Genomic DNA, 20,165 nt, shown 5'->3' on the forward strand with positions numbered 1-20,165 from the left:
CGGGCTCGGGGCTGGGCCGGGCCGGGCTCGGGGCTGGGCCGGGCCGGGCTGGGGCTGTGCCGGGCCGGGCTCAGGGCTGTGCCGGGCCGGGCTCAGGGCTGGGCCGGGCCGGGCTGGGGCTGTGCCGGGCCGGGCTCGGGGCTGTGCCGGGCCGGGCTGGGGCTGTGCCGGGCCGGGCTGGGGCTGTGCCGGGCCGGGCTGGGGCTGTGCCGGGCTCGGGGCTGGGCCGGAGCGCTCCTGGTGCCCTTGGCAGGGCGCTGGCAGCGGGGCCAGGCAGGCTCGGGGCTCCGGGCAGCTGCGTTCAGTGCACAGCGCTGCTGCTGCCGCTGGGCCCGGGCACAGCCCAGCCGTGCCCTTCACATCTGCACTGCGCTCAGTATCCCCTCCTGGAAGCCGTGAAATAGCACAGGGTCTGCATTGCAAACTGAGGTTTGGTTTTGTTTTACTTGTGCTTCCAAAGCCTTCAACCATAAATTCCAAAGTTGTTTAGTTCAGCCTCGTTCAGCTTAATTGCTCTAAATGCAGTTGTATAGGCATGGATAAATCTGAAATAACGTGAATAACACTGTGTTTTTATAGGCATTCAGTGACAAGTTAGAACTTGCTAATATTCAAAAAATGCACTTTGAAAATAAGGTCTATGGCTGATATAAGAAAGGATTATGTCAATCCCCTTAGGTTATCCCTAGAAAAAACTCTTAATTTCACAGTAACTTTCTTTGCCTATCTAGAACATTACGACTTTTATTTTTCAGAGCAATGGTTTGTAGTAAAATGTGAAAAATGCCTTTTTAGAGGTATAGTTAACCTAAATATTAGGTACCATCAGCATTAGTCAGTCTAAATAAAAAACCACTTCAGCTTACAGGAAAAACTGCTTCAAAGAAAACAGCAGCAGCTATAGGAAAGGTAAGTAGGTCTGTGTTTCAATAGCTCAGTGTTCCTTAGAGGGTCACAGGAAGTTCATGAGAGACCATGAAGTTTGTGCTAGCCAGGGTTTGGCCAACGTTTCATTTCCAGCCCCCAATAAAGGTGCCCTGTGTGGTTTGCCCCCTCACCTTGCCCCTGCACAGTGCCAGCCACCATGATCTCGTGGGAGTGCTCACAGCAAATCACACAGGCAGGCACAGAGCAATGAGCTGAAGAGGCCCAGGTGTGCAGAGACTCCTCCAAGCAATGTGTGAGTCTGTTCCTTAGGGCTCCCCAAACCCAGTGCCATGGACTGGCCACTGCCTGACTTTCGTTTGGCCTTTAGTGTCTGCAGCAGCCAGTGGCAAATACATTCAGCAGGGAGAGCAAAACTAAAGATTTTACTCATTGTAATGGAGCTCCCCTCAGTCATGTATTTATTGAAATTACAGATGGGGTAAGTGACAGCACTTGCTAGCAGTTGCAGAGCCAAATTTGGGTGTGAGTTGACATCTCAGTGTGAGAATGATTTGTGTATCTAACAATCTAACGTGGAAATTCTGGTACTGGATTAGCATTCTTTTTACTGTATCCTGCTTTAATATTTTTTGTAAACATGTGCTAAATGAAATCCAGAAATACTATTGCTGACATCTGTCCATGACCAATATTCCCCACCCATTCATTACCTAACACTTAAAGAGTTGTTTAGTTCACATGCACAAACTCTGTTAGGTACAGAACAGTGCAAAACCAGAGCAGGTCAGTTCAGTTTTGTAGTGAAAGGTGGCTTAGGGAATTTGTCTGGGAGTTCTAACTGAAGTCACTTACGAGGTCTTTCCACCAAATTACTTCCTAGCAGGAAATCCCAGTTTGTTAGAGCCAATGTGATCATTGTGATGATTACAGATCAGATTTCTCTGTGCAGAGAGGCAGTTTCCAGTGGAGGTTGTTGGGCCAGACCCCTGACTCACCAGAACAGAACTGAAACTTCATTCTTTCACCTCCCCACTGAGTAGGTATGGGCTACTTATGGCCTGGTGTCTTTTTAGTTGGAGCTGGTGCACTTAGCAGAAATAATTAATGATTCAAAACATTGGGAAAAGATAAGCTGTAATTCTGCCTTAACAAGCAGCAGGTGATGTGATGGGGCCCTCATGCTGCAAAGTATCCTTTTGTCCTTTACATTAAAAGGGATGAGGGAGGGATCCAATTTTTATTTCCTGGTAAAGGAAAATGAGAAAGGAAACACTGAAAACAAAACAAGTCACCTGGAGATGAGGCTGCTTAGAATACCAAGAAGGCAGCAGAAGTTGTGTGATGAGATAGAAATTCTGAAAATATTGCTTCAATTAGGATAAGCACCTAATTATTTCGATACTGATGTGTAATGGGATCTGCAGCCAAAACTGTAAGACTTCAAAGCATGAGCTTTATCATCAGATTTCCAGTAGCACCTTCTGTGATTCACAGGGATGAATTTTGTTCCCCAGCTCCAAACCTGGTCAAATTCCAGGGATGCAAAATAAGGCAGCACAGAAATCTGTGGCTGTGGCTTTTAGTTTTCAATGGTTGTCATCTTCATCTGAAGATAGAGCTTAGTGTTCATGTGGAAAGAATCCAATATTTTATCATTAATGCAAGCATGGGGTCATTTGTGCATAATTTAGAGGATTGCCAGCTGTGAGAACACAGCACCTTTGGCCATGGCAAGGCAGTTGATATTTGTGTCTGTAGCTGTGCTGGTCTGTCTGTGCCCTGAACCTGTGGTGCTCTGCAGTGGTACCAAAGGAGTGAAGGAATTGTGTTTGAAGGTGAAAAGAAGCAGGAAGAACATTCCTTGCTTGGGTTTCTCAAGTGAAATAAATGATTTACCTGAACCTGGCACACTTAAACTGTATGGTGGAGCTTGTGCAGAGATCCATCAACCAGCCCTGCCTGGCCTGAGTGAAAAACCCGAATTTCTGTGTTTTCTTCGGCGTGGCCCTGCAGAGCTGCTAATCAGGAACAGGAATCGGGGCGGCTGCAACTGTTTCCTTTGTGCCTCCTTGGGACCCGTACAGCTCCTGTGCTGTGGGGGTTGTGAACTGAGCCTGCTCTTATCTCCCTTACAAAGCTATAGATAGGCTGATCTCAGGTGGCATTGAGGGTTTAACAGGTAGAATAAGCTTGTTAATGAGTTAATGATGTACTTAGAGTGACTCACAATAGGACCTCTCAGACTGAGGTTCTGTTATGCTTGTCTTGGAATTTTCTATCACTTTCCCTCATTTTAATTACCCCTTCAGTCTTCTGAATGTTTTGGGGATTAACTTTAGCAATCAACAAATTTCATCATTTGCCACCATGGCTTTTTTAGCTTGTTTCTAACATGTCCATTCCGTGGTACTTTTTATTGCCACCATTTGAGGTACACAGCAAAGTTTGCCATTTGTGTCACATAAGGGCTAAACACAAGCACTATTTTGGAATTTTCTGTATCCCATGAGGTGAGATTTTTGAAGCAAGACATTTATAATGAATTAAATTAAAAAGTACTTTGCTACTGGGTGATGTGACAGATGTGGTTGGCATGCTAGGTAATCACTCCATTAAAAAGTAGAAGATGGCTTTTAAATTAATGAAGCTGACATGGTATGAAGGTTGTAGCCTGTATTTTTTGTGGAATGTTTGGTTTCCTCCACTCTCCCAGCTTCCTTTGTCCCCCTGTAGCTCTAGGAGTAGCAAAATTTGGATCTTCTGTACATTGTACATTTCTTATGATTTCTGTAGGGCAGAGTTCCATGCCAGAAGCATCAGAGTACACTTCTAGGGTTTTTTTTTGTTTTGTTTCTGTTTGTTGGAGTCCTTGTTTCCATCTCTGATAACTAATTCTCAGTTCCAGACAACAGCAAGGTGCAAATGTCTTAGATCTCATTTTGCTAAGTCACGGATTTGTTTTTGAATTAGTACTTGGATCAGTTCCTCTATGTAGATCAAAGGAAGCAATGTTTGAATGAAGTTTTTTATAGCCAGGTATAACTCCTGCAACCAACAAAGGACAAAGTTGATTTTTGAAAAGACTGTCCTGGAAGAAAAATAAACAAAGCACCCTCCCCCAAAACAATCCAAAAATCTGCTCTGTCTCAGAAGCTTTGAGACATGCCTGAGTTAACAAACTGGTATTAGTCAAACTGTAAAACAGATTAGGAAGATTTCTTTTTTTTTTTTAAATTGATCTGTATATTCCCTTTTTCCCCCAAAATGTACTCCTAGCTAATTGTTTGGGGCTGGAGCAGAGAAAGCAGTGCTTACCAAAGCACGGTTAACCCTTGCTAGAGCAGCGTGGCAGGCAGCATGGAGTGCTTGCTCCCTGCTGTGGAGGGGGGATTAAAAACCCTGCTCTGTGTAATGCTCATTGGAGATTGCAAGTTTCAGCCTCTTCGTGAAAGTCAGAGCATTTGGTAATGAAATACATTTGAACTTGCACTAAATTTTATGTGGGGACTGAAGCTTATTGACATTAGTGGATTCATTTTCTGAATTTACCCACATGAGGTCAAATGAACTCCAAATGGTTTTGGTTTTTCTAATTTATTAAAATCCTGTGCTCAAGCTGAGGGGGAGGTTAATTTATCTTTTTTTTTAAGTCAGATGGAGCCAATTTATCTACAAGTCAGGTAAAACAGGATGTAACTTTTAAAATCCACATTCCAATGCAAAAGAGTGAAACTCAGCAAAATGCACAAGAATTAATTATAAAACGAAATTTTATTTTTCATGTCTGTGTTGCCACAGTGAATGAGGTTTGAAAGGGTAGGAGTAGCACTCAATTCACTGAAGTGTGACAATTCTTCCGTGTCAGTGATTTCAAGCCTGAAGGGGATGACATCCTGTAAGCACATTCATCCATTTGTGTTTATTAAATTAAAGCCTACATGAATTTGCAACAACAGACTGTTCATTAACAGAAAAGAGACTATTGCTTTCCTCTTGGGACTGTTTTGGCTTTGATCCATTGATCTATTCTTGCATTGACATAAATATTAGAGTTTTGTTTGTATTGGTTTTATTTTCTTCCTGTGAAAGAGATGATAAACAGCAAAAAAAAAAAAAATCTCACCATGTTCATATGTATCATATACTGTAGGCAGCTAAATTAGTTATGAAATATAATAAAAGAAACCGTGCATAATGCACTACCCCAAGTGAAAAAGGGAATCCTAATTTTTTTCTCAGCTATCTCTACTAAATTGTGCTATACTTTGCCAGCTATACAGGTGTTGGGTGAGAGGCAAAAAGAAGTAAACACCAACTAGGTGTGTTATGCAATGTGTTGTTTAACACATTTATTTCAATAGCACCCAGAGATTCACAGGCAAAATCTGTATTTTTATTGTGCAGCAGCCTGGGCAGAGGTAGGGAAATAGCAGTGGTACCTCAAAGGGTGTCTGTCATCTGAAGAGAGAGCAAATCTCAGCTGCAGTTCCCAAAAGCTCCCCAGTTCCCTTCTCCCCCTTTTACAGTAATGCAGAGTTCAAGCAATTGGGAAATATCTGAGTTATCAAGTCAGGATCTGTCTCTGTGCAAGGAGGCAGAGGATTACAGGAAAGGGGTTACAGTCTCCCTGAGCAGTTGATGAAGTTCCTGAGAAAGGGTAGAAAGGAGAAAGCCTTCAGATGTTGTAGCAAGAAGCTACAGCTGAGCAGAACAGGATAATAGATACAGGGCTCCCAAAGACTGGAGACTTGAGTTCACCAGAGAATACAATATACATAAAAGATGAGGCTGTAATTTGAGGGTTACAGAAATTATTGCTCTAGTTCTTCAGCATGAAAAAGTTGTCTGTGTATCAGAAATAGGAGAGAGAGAGAGAGAGCAAAGATTGCTTTTGAAATACAAATTTAGTAGTGAGAATAAACCAATGGATCCAAGGAGGGAGGGATGAAGTGCTGGAGCACAAGGGGTGGGTTCTTCAGGGCGTAGGAATGAGCACCTGGAGCTGGCTGCTGCTGCAGAGCAGGTGTGCTGCTCTGCAAGGGAGGCTCAGAGAGAAATCGCTGCTTGGCGGAGGTAAAAAATGGATACAGCATGAATATGAAATGGAAATGGGCTGGTTCTTGAGGCTGAAGCTGCAGAGAATGAGTGTGTGGGATTGTGTGACAGTGCAGCCAGCAGTGAGTCACAGAAAAAGGCAGAGCCAACAGAAAACAAAAGCCACATGAAAAGGAGGGTGCGTCAAGCTACAGAAAACCTGGCTGGTCAGGTTACTGGGGCTTCCTGGCTGTGGTAAGAATTAGAGGACCTCCTGGGTAGTTTAATGTAAATTGGGAAAAAATAGCTGAAGCCCATCAACATCAGTAAGTATTTTTGCTAGCAGTGAAACTAGCATATCTAAAATGGGTCATAAAAAAAACTTAAGACCAAGATAATTAGGTATATCATTGAGAATTCAGTCTAGGTGAACTGAATGGAATATTTCCAAGCTGAATATAAGTAAGGTTGGTCAGATTATGCCTACCCATCCCTTCTTGCTTTTGGCATTAAATAGAATTAGTGTTGAAGAAGTTCGAAAAAAAAATCACTCTGCTGTGAAAGAAAGTAAATAAAAATTCATATTGAACCAAGATGCCAGGATTATAACAGTATTTATGCTGCTGGAACATAACTGTTCCCCAGTGTGAAGCTGGGAGCCTGAAATCCATGAGAGATGTAGTTCTAGAAGAGTATTTCCTAGTGGTGTTCCCACGTTTTCTGGGTTATTCGCCCTCCGCCCCCCATTGTGTCAGAAGGATGACAAGCGATGCTCACTGCTTGTTCTGCTGCTGCTGTGTCAGGTGCAGCCTCTTTTGCCACTGACTCTTGCTGGGTCAGCAGGCTCTGCACTGAGCAAGGGGGTAGCACAGAGTCCCTCCAAGTGTTTGGGAGGGAATTCATGTGCATGCCAGGACCTGGGTATTTCTAGCTAAGGAAGTTCCTGTGGCAGGTTCTTCTGCTGAAATAGTAAAGGTAGCAAAAGCCTTGCACGTGGCTCCTGGTGAGGAGCTGATAGGAATCCTTATCTTTGTGTCTCTTAACATGAATCCACCTTCAATAGGCAGAGCTTGTGCCTGAAGCAGGAAGGTGATGGCCAGAAGAAGAGCAGGTGTTAGATTTGGAATTCCCTGAGCAGCTTTTTCCCCTGCAGCCCCGCTGAGTGAGCTGTGCTGGCTTTGGCAGTGTTTGTGCACAGCAGCTCAGTCACCCTGTGCAGACCCGTGGCCATTTAGTCCATGAAGTCAAGGAGCCAGACACCCTCAGTGGCTTCGTTCTTAGTGTTCATGTCCCCTCCTCTCTGCTCTAAACAGGAGGGAGCAAAGAGAGAGGTAAAACCCTTTTTGGAGTGGTGGCAGTGTGCATCCCACACTTATCTCGTTCTCCAGAGGCAAGCTTGCCTTCCCAGCACCATTATTAGTTAATTGTTTTGAAAGTGATGCATCTTTGGACACAGCCTGGATTGCTGGGTGTTAAACCCTATAGTTATTCAGGCATTTGACTCCTCTGTAATTGTGCTTTTTTTCTTAATTAAATTGTTAATGCCAGTTTACATGGTGCTTATTTATAAGCTGTAGTAGAAGAGGGATCTCCCTGACTCTTTGTAATGCATTGAATTTGCATGATTGGCAGTGATTTAATATTTGCAATCTATACATCAAATAAATAAGCATGATGATTTTGCAATATTTTTTGTTAGTGACTCACTGAGTTAAGCTTTCTTAATAACTCCCTTAGACTTTCATAAAAAATGGATAGTGTAGGTTATCAGAAGTGATTATTTCACTGTTATTATTGGATTTCTTAAAGTGCTAAAGAAGTTGGTTTGGCTGTTAAAAGGGTCTTTTTATAAAATAGGACAGTGGTTCACATACCAGACTTCCTCTAAGACTTCAGAAAGGCTTGGATATGGGATTTTAGATTTATGTGTATTCATAAAGCATAATTTCAATGAAAAGGGAAAAAATAGGTGGGAATACCTTGGATACTTCAGCACATACAGCAAGGAACTATAGTATAAATGACTCAGTTTAGGTACCAGTAATTTGTGAAACAAGGAAAGAATATTGTTTCTTACAGTCAGAAAATGTTTTGGGGACCCTCTCATGCTCAACAATTACTTTTGGTGTGGGTCAGGTATGAATGCTTATTCTCTGGGAAAAAAAATAGCATACTAAAATTGGGAAAAGAATAAAAAGAATATGCAACAAAAACACCATTTCAGTTTATCATTTCTCCCCCTTTTTTTCCAAGATGGGCTGAGGCTTTGCAGCTGGCACTTAGAAATAATAACACCTGAAAAAATAAGGCTCATTCCAATTGTTTGTGTTGTTGTTAGGGAGCTGACTGTTTTTAACCCAGTGCCTGTAGTAAGGCACACTTTTACCCAGTGAGACCATGAAAACAAAATTGATGCTGTGTCAGCATCTTGGTGGCAAATAACACTCAAAACAGATTATAGGATGTGCTAGGAATACAAAATAAGGTTAGAAATAATGCTTCAGCTGTGAGTTCTTCAGGCTGTGGAAATAATAGAGCATAATTCAGTAGAAGAGGAACCAGGGAGTCAGCATGCAGAGGGAAAAAATGAAAGGAGAAGGAAAAATGAAGAGAAATGGAAATAGATGTAGGGGAAGTTTGGCAAGTCCTATCAGTGGAAAATTCTTATGCTGACTGTATGGAAGGGCCAGAAGGGATTTAGAAAGGAGCCAGGAGTCATTCTCACATGAAGAAAGCAGTGACTGATCTTTGGGAGTGCTGCTCTTCAAGTCCTGGAGAGGATATGAAAATAGCCATAGAATGTGGGTATGTTTGGCAGCAACGTGCAGAGGAGCCCAGGCTGGTGCAGGCCAGGGCCACAAACTGCTGCCACCTTCTGCACCTTCCCTGAGGGCCCGGGGAGCAGGGAGGCTGCAGACCCCCATGGAGTGAGGGCTGGTGCTGCTGCTCGGCCTTGTTATTACCCATAAAAACACTTAGTCATGCTAAAATAGAAATTGACTTGGGATGTGTGTTTAAATTGCATTGTGCTTGGGGTTTTAGTTTATTTGAGCTATTAAATATACTTCTTTAGTGTGCACTTCCTCAGTGCTATGTGGTGAACTGAAAGCAGCTGGCTCTGTGAGGTGGATAAACACATATTTACCTTTCTACTGCTTCTTGAAAGGCCATGATGAAGAATGAAGCTGAAACCATGAAGTGGAACAGAGTAATGAAAACTCAAACTACTGCTTGGAAAAGCTGTTACTGAAGTCTGGGTGCTTTGTGTCTTTCTTCACTGTCACATCTGAGCTTTCCTGCTCTATATTTCACCACAAACAAAACAAGTATTCCAGAATCTTTCTCCTGTTTACAGCCGGGTGGGGATATGAATTTTTAACAATAGATTATTACTTCTTATTAAAGCAGGCATAAGCTGAATTCCATTTTCAGGAAAGCCCTACCCTTTCTTCATTACAGGTTTTCTATCTCAGGGACATTTAGAACTTCTAGTTCTGCCAATAGTGGAGCAGTGGAGACAAAAATCTGGAAGCAAGATGCAAACTCAGCCTTCAAACACCATAATCTCTCAGCAACCATTATGTTAAGTTTAGAACAGCTAAAATCAGTCAGCAGCCTGGTGGGAGCACTGACATCTCTGAATAGGGCTCAGTCTGTGAGGAGGTGAGCCTGCAATCTATTAAACAACGTGTTACAAAATTCAGTGTAGGCATCACAAAGGCAGGATTAATGTACACACATCCACACAGGAATCTTTGATGCCTTCAAATGCTCCTCATCTCCTGCAAAGCACTCAGCAGCACTGCCTACGAATTTCACAGCAGCCTCCCCACCTGGGCATTGCAGCCTGCCAGTGGGAAGCCCTTTGAAATGATGCTGAGACATCTTGGTGCAGCTTGCACTCCAAGATCTGATAGCTGTGGTTTGGGCTTTGTTTGTATATCTGTACAAACATCCACACAGACACACAGCTGGCCAAGCCAAAGCTGGATAAATCAGGATCACATTTTGAGCTTTAATGTCACAGATAAATAATATGTTTAAACTCTCCAAAGTCATTTGTCTGCTAGTAATGCTCTCCAGCAATATCTGCATGATTGAAACAGGAATTGATACTTTCACAGGTAGCAACAAGCAAAAAGCTACAACAATAATTTTATCTGCCAAGAAATTCGGGTTGTGTAACTGCTCTCCAACTTTTTATCTGTCTTCTTTTTTTTCTTTTTTTTTTGAGGAAGTTTGATTAATTTTCTGGATGCAGATAATTTTGGGGTAGAAAAAAACTTAAACTCAGATTCCTTACCCAGCATCTATCACTAGCCTGAGGAATAGAGATCTAATTCTGTTTGATTTTTATCTTCAGTGTTTAGTACAGAGTAAGTAGTAGAGGGTGTATGAGCCCAAGATAAACACTAACCAAAATATCACTGCAAAAATTTGGCTTAAAAATTACATCTAACTGTTGTTCAGATGAGGGTAAAATGAAAGATAAAGTACATTCAATTTTATCCTCGTTCTACACTTGTCCATTAAAGAAACACTCACCCCCTTAGCTGAAGCAGTGGCACAGTAAGTTTAAAGCATTTCAGCCCAGTGTAATTGTTAATCTTTTCTACTCTTTTCTGGGCATTAAATTTACTCAAATATGAAGGAATAAGAAAATCCCCATTAAAATGAGTACAGTTTTCCTTACATGTGAGGCACACAGGTGTTGGTCCTTGGTACTGATTCAAATCCACCTATGCAGTGATCACCTGACACTTCCCCTACTCTGTTTCATTGACATATGGGTGGAAAATCTTTAAATGCACATGGCCAGAGAAATCTCTCTCGATTGCCCTTTCCTGCTGGCTCTGGGTCCATGGCAGAGGAGACCCTGTGCTGTCTTTGCATGGAACATGTTCCCAATCCCATGGTACAATCCAATCTGTTAGCTTGGGGTTCTGCTGCTTCACTGTAGAACTGCCACTCCACTGGTAAAACACCAAATCATGAGCATGTAATGCACATTGCTAAAGTTATGTATAAGAATACAAAATGTAAAATATCCGGCCTAAAGAGCACCAAAATAAAAAAATAGGAGACATATTAGAAATGGGAAAGTGCAACAAACAGTGATCCTCAAAAATCCAATATGATTGGCAGTTTAAAGGTGGTTCATTTAAGTGAACCTGTGTGCAGTGCAAGTAAATGAATTAATAATCAAGGGAAAGGCTGTAAAAAATATGTTTCAGATGATAGCTTTAAGTGAATTTGATCTCTTTTAGACGACAAAGTCTGGTCTCTAATTAGGTTTCTATTCTTACAGTGATGGATATGAAGTACTTTCTGAATCTGTTTGACCTTCTCAGCCTGGGGAGCAAAATTATTTCCACAGTTCTTAATTTCACAGGAGTTTTGCATTTGTTGCCACAGAGAACTCTCACAAACAGGGAAGAAAGTTTAAATGGTTGAGAGACCTGCTTAACTCCGTGCACCAGGCACAGGCTTTATTACTGCTTGTTTGCCTGTGGAGCTCTTCTCCACCCTGTACATCTGCTGCAGTATTCCTGTTATCTCTCTGGCTTGGGCTCGGTGCTTCCTCACAGGGAGCCTCTGCACCGGCATCTATCTTCTGCATTGCTTAATTTCTTTTGGAAATACTCTATTCTCTCACCTTATTAATGTGAAAAGAAAAAAAGAAGGGGAATTTATTGCTAAAGGCAGCAGAATAGAGAACTTCTTGGTGGAGCAGCGTGCCTTCCCCTGTGAGTGCCAGCTAAATTAGTTCTGAGGTGCTTTCACTCAGTGGCAGTAATGAGAGGCAGCAGGCCCCTCTCCGTTAATAACGTGCCAGGCACACTGGGAGCAGCTCCCAGCCTGCTGGGACAGCTCAGCCACCAGCACCAGCAGGTAGGAACAAAAATAGGCTTAGGAGAGAGCAAACACAGGTGCAGATGAGGGCTCTGGTGTGCCAGGTGTAAAGTCATTTCTGTCTGGTGGGAGGCAGTGACTCAGCCTGGAGTTGCTGCTAACTTCAGGATTGCAGCAGCCCTGCTGGAGAGGCCTTGGCAGCAGGGTGGGACATGGAGTCATTTCTGAAAGGCTGTTTGTTTTCATTGCCTGCTCACAGTACATTGGTTTATTTCCCTGGTAAAACTGGCACGGGTCTGAGGTGTGCAGCCCAGTTCCAGAGGTTCATGTGTGGTGCTGCTGTATTTGTCCAACACGAGGTGCTGGAAGAACCCGAGCACGATCTCTGTTTTCCTGAGTTCTCATAGTGTTCCTCTTTCCTTTCTGTTATGAATTCCATCCTACATTGAACTCCTGAGGGTTGTTTTATGTGGCAGTCAGGTAAGAACACAGATGGTTGATTCCTGCACTTTCTTCTTTCCATCTCTCCAAATCAGACAAGCAGCTGAGTGACAATCTCATAGCCACAACTTCAATATGAATATTTAGGCTGGTATGTTAAACTCCAAGGAGCTGTGGACGAGTGAGGTAACCCTGCAGCTCTGTTGAACACAGCAAAAACCCCATGAGAAAAAAGAGCTTCTGTGGGTTCAGGAGCAGGAATAAACTCTATATTCTTCTGGTCCTCTTGAAATATCTGCTGGCATTAGTTGACAGCAAGTCTTATCGCTGCTTTAAGTAAGGTCTCACTACTTTGTATGGAAAGCCAGCACTAGTTTTCTGTCCAATTTTTCTAGTTTCTGGATTTAACTATTTCTGGATGAAAAAATACTGCATTAGATATTTGAAACTGTATCAGACTGTGCCATAGAGGATTGCCTTTCACTTTTGTTTTTCCATGCTTCCACAGATATTTCTGAATCTGTGTCATCAATCTTCAAACTCTGTGGTTGGTACTAGGATTTTTGGATTTCTAGGTTAGTTGTCCAGTGTTACATACATAGGTTGAAAAAAAAAAGAGTAAATCCAGGAGAGAACTGTTTTTCAGATTGTGGTCCAGAAACTCACAAAAACTCTGATTTTGCTCAAAATGTTAGGCATCAAAATGGCTGCTATCTCCTCTGTGAACATGGATTATCTGTTACAGGGTGTAATTTTTTTCGCATTTTTGGACTCTTTGAAGGTTTGAACACTTCAAGCACAAGGAGCAGAGACCACAACTTAATAAAAAGTCTGCACATAAGGACAAAGGGGCACAGCTGTGGCCTTCAGGGATCAGGTAGTGACACTTCTAATCTACAAAACAGCATCTTGAATATAATTTGCTGAACTCATTAGGCAACATCTAGCAGAGAGGGATGAAATAGCTGTGGTTTCTAACACTTTTATATTTGCTTTCTTGGAGACTTAATCTTGGGTCAACTTGCATAGAAATTGCAGAGACCAAGGAATGAAGTAGGTTTATTATTATAAACAGCCCCAGCAGCAGATAAAATGCCATTCATTAGATTCATTTGGCTCCTGCTGTCTGAGGAAATCAGCACACGCTTCCTTGCACTGGAGTACACGTGCACTTTAAAGCAGCCCTGTTGCCTGTGTGCTCAGGCAAACCCCCCTGAGTCAACAGGGATTTGTCTTGGGTCCCTCAGTGTGTGACAGCACATCCCACAAATGGACAAGGTGCTGATCAGCTGCTTTATAATGTCATTCTGCTTTGTTTCTATTCAAAATATTCCTGAAATCACAAGTCTAGTAAAACAATACCCTCTTTTTGGATGTTTTGTGTTCTGCAAAATCCTTGGCCCTACTGTGGTCAGGAAGTTTGAGTGGTGTGAAGGCTCAGGTGTGTAAATAGCTGATTTCAACTACTCACTGCCCATTTCAGTCAGGTGTTCAGACTATGCCAATCTCATTCTACTTCTGGTGCTCTCTGTGATACCGGGGGAAATAGTTTCAGATGCTGCAAGTACTTGGATGTATTTTATGATTTCTGCTTCTTTATGATTAGCTTCTAGTGGCTTAAGAGCACATTAGGGACATAAATTGCATATTACAGCACAGTGCCCTCAGCTGTCACCTCCAAGTACTATCATCCATCTTGAGTACACAGGAGTCTGAGGCTGGAGCTTCTCCTAGGCAAAAATTCAAAATGAGAAGAGCTCCAAGTCAGCATTGTCTTCTGCTTATACATCAGAAAGGGTAAACACACTGTTGCAGAGGTTCCTGCTGAGGACTTGGCCAGTAGATGCTGGCTGGAATGCCTGGGAAGAATTGGTGTTTCAGTGCAAGCCTAAGGAAAACATTGCTCAAAGCACCTGGATGAAATCTCTGGCATTCTGCTTAACCTCAGCCATCCGTGTGACCCTCCAGGCATTTCTGCAATGGAATCCATTCCTGCCTCTTCCTCCACTTCCCCTCTGCTGGCCCAAAAAACCCCAAAAAAACCAACCAAGAAAGCAGGGAGGCATTGGTGTCTTCTTCCCTTTGTGCTTTGAAACAATAGGGAGGCTTAAAGGGTGTGACAGAAGTGCTCTGGATTGGTAGATCTTTGTCTATGTTCAAATTGCCCAAACAGCTGCTACAATGAACTCTTCAGTCCATGATAAAGCAATAGAGATAGCCGTCCAAAACATCCTTTTTGCCTGATTTCCTGCTTTTATCTTCAGCAGCTGTTTGTCATAGATGTCATGGCTATTTGACAGATTAGACTCCATATCATGCTCTCATGGCTTTCCATGCAGAGAAATGAGATAGGAAGGCTTCTTTTATGGCTTAATTGCATTAGTGGCCAACACTGTGAACCTCCAGTTTTAAAAGCATGAATATTTGGTCCAGGAAAGTTTTTGAGTTGAGAGCTCAGGCAGACTAGCCACAGCAGTTTAACCAGAATTATTCCAGATATTGCCACTGCCCACAATCTTCTCTCCACACAAAAGTCATGAGCCAGAATTGGTGTTGTCTGATCCAGTGCTACTCTTTTCAGCTCAGCCTGCCCCAGAAGCTGGAGCCTAGATTCCCATTTATTTGATTCAGTATTTTTAAGATGACTGAGTGCAGTGTGGACTTCAGTGATATTTAATGTTGCTGAGAGCATTCACAGTATATCCATGGGAGTAAGAGCTGCCCCAGGTGTGGGGGAAGAGGAGCTGCCTTTGGTGGTGTTGAGTTCTCTGTGGGCATCAGGCTTGATGTCAGAGCAGGGCTGGAGCAAGGGCTCTTGCAGGCAGCATTGGTGCTGTGAGGGTCAGAAGGCTGCAGTGTTTCCTTGGTGCTGAAAAGGTTTCTGTATCAATAAATGGAATAATTTTGTAAGGGATTCTTCTGCCTGTCTAGCTGGTTTTGGTTCTTTAATTATAGGGTGGCCAAGCAGAGGCAGAGAGTAAATCTATGGAATTTTAAGTGCCTGTTTTTGAATTACTAATCATTTGGCACTATCCAGCAGTACAAACATGAAGGAAATAACATGTTCTGTTAAGAAAACCTCGGTGATGGATCAGTCTAGGAAGCATCTTGGCTGTGTTTCAGAGGTAAATCCTTCATTGACAGCATTGGGAGCTTCACTGATTTAGACAATTTACAAACACCACAATTGCTTCTCCATTCTGCCTCCGTGAAAGTCCATTTCATTTTATATGGAGAAATTATGTAAGGGAAATGTCCTTAGGACAGTGTTAAAGAAAGAAAAATGCACAAAGCCAGAATGGAGGAAACGTAAAATATGACTCCTGTTTTGTTTTGTTTTGTTTTTCCACGTTATGCTTTGTGCTGTTGTATTTTAGATACAGAGAGCAGTATAGAATAGTGTGTGTGGTGTTGAGAGTGTCAATATAAAGATACGTAAATTTTTTAATATTTAATGCTTTCTTCTCAACATATGCAATATAAATATCTGTGAGCAGACTGAACATCTAATAAAGGTGACCACAGGTTATGCTGCTGTAATCCAGTAACACGACGAGCAAGTTTCATGATTACATGGTCAAAGGAACAAAGTTATGTGTTTCTTATTATGTGTAAATGACATTAATACAAGTTTTCTTAGTTATGTAGAAATTACAGACATGGGGAAAGGAAAAGCACAACAAATTACAGCATGTCTGTGTATTCCTACTTGCATTTCATCAAAGCATTATAATGTTGATAGAGAACAACAAACAGGAAGGAACAGGAAAAGTGGGTTTAGGTTATGCTTCCAGCATGACTGCCTTATGCTGTATTTACAACACTTCAGGAAAGAGCTGCAGAGTGCTTGCCTCTGTGTGATCTTCGTCGTTTTTCACCATGATCACTGATGAAATTTTCATATGGAGAGTTGCTGTCATTTCATATGCTCTAGAAACAAGCAAAAGCCAGTCTTTTTACCTTGGTGAAAAAGGAGACCAAATGCATCAACATATTGTGACACTGAACACTTGATCAAATATAGTAAGTAGGTGCTATAGCACAAAACTTCCAGTCATGCAGAATTATTTTGAGAGCTGAATGGATGTGTGACAGTGCCCTTATTGGAGGATGCTGAGTTCAGTAAAAATGGAAATCTACATTTTGAACATTGTACATTTAATGTAAAGCATAAATGTGCAAGGGAGTTGTTAATAGAATACAAGAAAGAAGTTAAACAGTGTCATGATAAAAATGGAGTGTTTGAGAGCCTAGATATCTGTTTAAAATGCTGCTTTTCTCCAAGGGCAGGAGTGCCATTGTTTGGGTACAGGCTGCAACAGTGGCATGCAAATGCACACCACTCCCAGTTATTGTGCTTAGCTCAGCTTGTGGAGCTGGCAAAACACAAATATGCTGCTATGGCATGTCGAGTGTAAAAAGTGAAGCTGTTATTAAACCAGAAGTTATGTTAATTTAGCTCCATTAAAAGATCTGGGATGGAAAGTGGGTGTCTGCATGGGAAGGATGAAAAGACAAACAGCTAGCAAGAGGAGTCATTTGACTATTTCTGAGAAGTTGGACACAGGCCCAAATTTTATTTATCCAGCCAGCTTTAAGGAGTAGCTGTTGAAGAAACATCTTCCAAAGGAAAGGTAAATATTTTGTGGGTGCCTTGTACATAAAGGGTTAGCAGTGATCACCAACCAGCTGTTCCAGCTGTGTGGGGTGGTGAACCTGGTTAATGGCTGTTTTCCTGCACCAAGTCAACTATTAACAATCAATATAAACCTGCTGATTAGGTACCATCTTTGTACACTCTCAGAAGACTTTCTGGAGTGCTGAAAAATGACATGGATATGGCCCTGTAAGATGATTCCCATCTCAGCACCCTGGCAGCAGGAGCTGTTTGTACAGAGAGAGGAGCAGTGCAGGGCTGTGAATCCAGAGGGCTGAGGGGTCGTGTCAGGCCTCTGGGAGTGCACAGAGGGGGGGGCACTGAACGCCCCACCTTGGCTTAAAGCATCAGGCACTTACAATTTTATTCCTGCCCATGGTAAGCTATCTTCTAACAGAGAGTTCAACTCCAGTTGAGTCTGTGTGCCAGAATTTTGGATAAATATTCCCAAAGCAGCTGTTTGTACTGAGAGGCTGTGTGCAGTGTGGCTTTACCTGCCAGCCTGTGTCAGCTTTCAGACGGTGATGGGCGATTAGAAAGCTGATTCACCTTGATGGCTCTTTCCACAGAACACGCTCTAAGCCTCTTGCTTTGTTTGCAATCTTTCTCACTCTCGTTTACAAGGTCAGGACTGATGTTTTGGTTGTTTTCCCAGCAGTGTTCCACTGACCCATTTTGCTTTAATCCCCTGATGTCACTGAAATAAACTGAGGAGGGGGAGATTTCAGAACTCGAAACAATTTCCTCTGCTGTTGTGCTCTGCAAATTAATTTGATACTATTATGTAAGCGTAATCATCTACTCTAATCACATCACAAGATTGGGAACAGACAGAAATAACAGAAGGGAACATTCTGGATAGTGAAAGGGAGTCAGTGGAATAGGCTGTTGGTCAGGACTGAGCTGGAACGCTCCTGAGATTGTGTTACCAGTGCTCCCTTGCAGCAGTCATCTGTAGCTGGCTGAGTTGGAGCCTCTTGCTCACCACAGCCATCTAATACTATTCATGAGGTTTTTATTTTTGTCTCAGGCAGAGAGCTGCAAAGTGCTCGATTTTCTACTGGAAGGTGGCAGAAAAAAAAGCAAGCATTCTTTGATCTTGTTCTTCATATGTGTATCTGCATTTTATGAGAATGTAAGATCTTGTGCTACCACTGGCTGTCCTTCTCAGAGAGTAAACAGATTGATAACTGAAAGCAAATAGGCAGATGGGCCCAGAGTCCTCTCTCTGAAACGTCTCTTTGATTAATGTCATGGCAGGAGCTTACTGGCAGATGTTTCATTAAATCTTTCTGAGTGGAGTTAGCTTCTTGAAATGTAACCTGCACATCTTTCATTCAAGCAGAGATCACAGGAAAGAAAGGGTTTTTCCTTGCAGATGAGTTGGATATTTATAGGTTTTTCTTCTGCCAGTGATACTCTGCGTGCAAAGTTTCCCTCTTGCAGCCTATGGCAGAACTACACAGTGTGAACTTCAGGCAGCATTTCAGACACTCGTGCAGGGAGCTCTGTGTGTACAGAGTGTGCAGCTTGGGAGCCCACTTGGGCTGTTGTCTCTTTTTGGTTTAGATGTACCAAAAGTTCACGTTGTGTAAATGCAGTGCAATGTGCGTTCCAGCCTGGCCTCAGAACGAGCGGACACAGATGTTCTCTGCAGCGTGCCTTGACCTCCTTAGCATCATTTCCTCTGGAAAAGTAAATGGAAGAGAGGGGATTATGAAACAGAACAATATGTTTGAAGGCCTGATGGAAGCAAGCCTGAGCTGGGAGGCCTTTGCTTCTCTTGCTGGTATTGATGAGTGCTGTAGCACCACATGACCCAGCTGACACGTTTGGTTGTTAGATCCTCATGTGCAAACATCCCCATCACCCCCATCCCATTTAAAATTAACACCCTGGAAACTCAGAGAGCTTTTCAGATGTTGAAAAGCAGAATCTGACTCTGGGATGGGATTCCAAAGCTTTCTACCTCTGACCCCTTTGTTAAAGCCAACTGAACATCATTTACCCTGCCAGGTCACTGTGGCAGAACCTAAGAAATTGTTTGGACTCACTTAACCTTATATTCCACTTTTTGTTTCATGTGATATTTTAATTTTTATTTCTTTTAAATAGGAGTGGGAGTGTGGCAGATAATGCACAGAAAACCAGAAAGCACAGGTGCTTAGAGTTACATGAGATTCTATTGGTATTTTAAGAGCTAAGCTGTTTATTAGAGTAGAAAGATTGTCTGTTGCATTAAGTAGTGTAATGTATCACAGGGTGCAGAGGTAAGGAGTTTTAAATTTTATTGTCTAGGATGCTGCCCAGTTTAATGCCCAAAAAAGTCATTACTGCCTAATGGTGGCCTAGTTTCTTTCAGAAATTAATTGGTGATGCAAAAACAATATCTGTCAGAAGATTTAACCCTGAACTGACCTTGCAAACACCTTGCTATGAAGTCTGGAAGAAAAGAGCTTTCTCAGAGAGGCAGAGCAAGGCAAGGAGAGCACGACAGGTGACCTTACTGCCATAGGTACACAAATGACTCAGACTTTCTTTGCATGTGCAAGAACCTGATGTCTGAGATGTTGAAAACACATGTGCTTGACGGGCAAAGGAAGAGTTTCCTTGTGACTCACTGTCTTGTCAGGCCCAAATAGGATTAGCAAACACTGCTTACCTGGTGGGAAGCCTTCAGAGTGGGAGCAGGGGAGGCTGAAGGGACGCAGTGGAACTAACTTGAAAATAGAGTTGTTATGGAAAATAGACTGATCTGTTCAAAGAATATCAATTTCTGTGCAACAAGATTCTTCATTTAGCAGGTTTCCGCTGTACAGTAAAGGACATTACCATTTCAAAGGCCCCAATAAGCTCCTGGCTAGCAGAACCAGCAGCATTATTTCATTACAGGCTCTTTGCTGAAATTGAGTCTTCCTGCCGTGGTTTGGACTTTTACTCTGCATAAGTATAAAAGGCTTTATTTCTGGCATGCAGTCTAACAAAGCAATTACTGTTATTTACCTCTGTTCGCTCAGAGAGAGCCATTTCACAGAGGCTGTGCTGAGTTTGACCAAACCTAACAGAATCGTTACTCCTGCCTTTAATGTCTCCCAGGCACTGGGTCACATCAAGGAACAGGAATGGCTTTTCCAATCAAAACCATAAGCCTTGATATAGTGCAAGTTTTGTATTCTAAATGGACAGTCCAAGTTCTAGCACAAGATCTGGTTTTAGTTTACATGCCCCTGAAGCTATTTTATATTATTTGACTGGTTTTTGTGTAGGATTATTTGCTTTTAAATGTATAGTG

The 20,165-nt window shown here is 42.4% G+C and overlaps 1 protein-coding gene across 3 annotated transcripts in view; it reads left to right on the forward strand.

The window, feature by feature from the left end:
* Positions 1–20,165, forward strand: part of RORA (RAR related orphan receptor A) — a 350,740-nt gene that overhangs the window by 192,196 nt on the left and 138,379 nt on the right. The gene's annotated exons all lie outside the window — the stretch shown is intronic.

Source organism: Zonotrichia albicollis, chromosome 11, assembly GCF_047830755.1.
Source record: "Zonotrichia albicollis isolate bZonAlb1 chromosome 11, bZonAlb1.hap1, whole genome shotgun sequence".
Classification (NCBI taxonomy): Eukaryota; Metazoa; Chordata; class Aves; order Passeriformes; family Passerellidae; genus Zonotrichia; species Zonotrichia albicollis.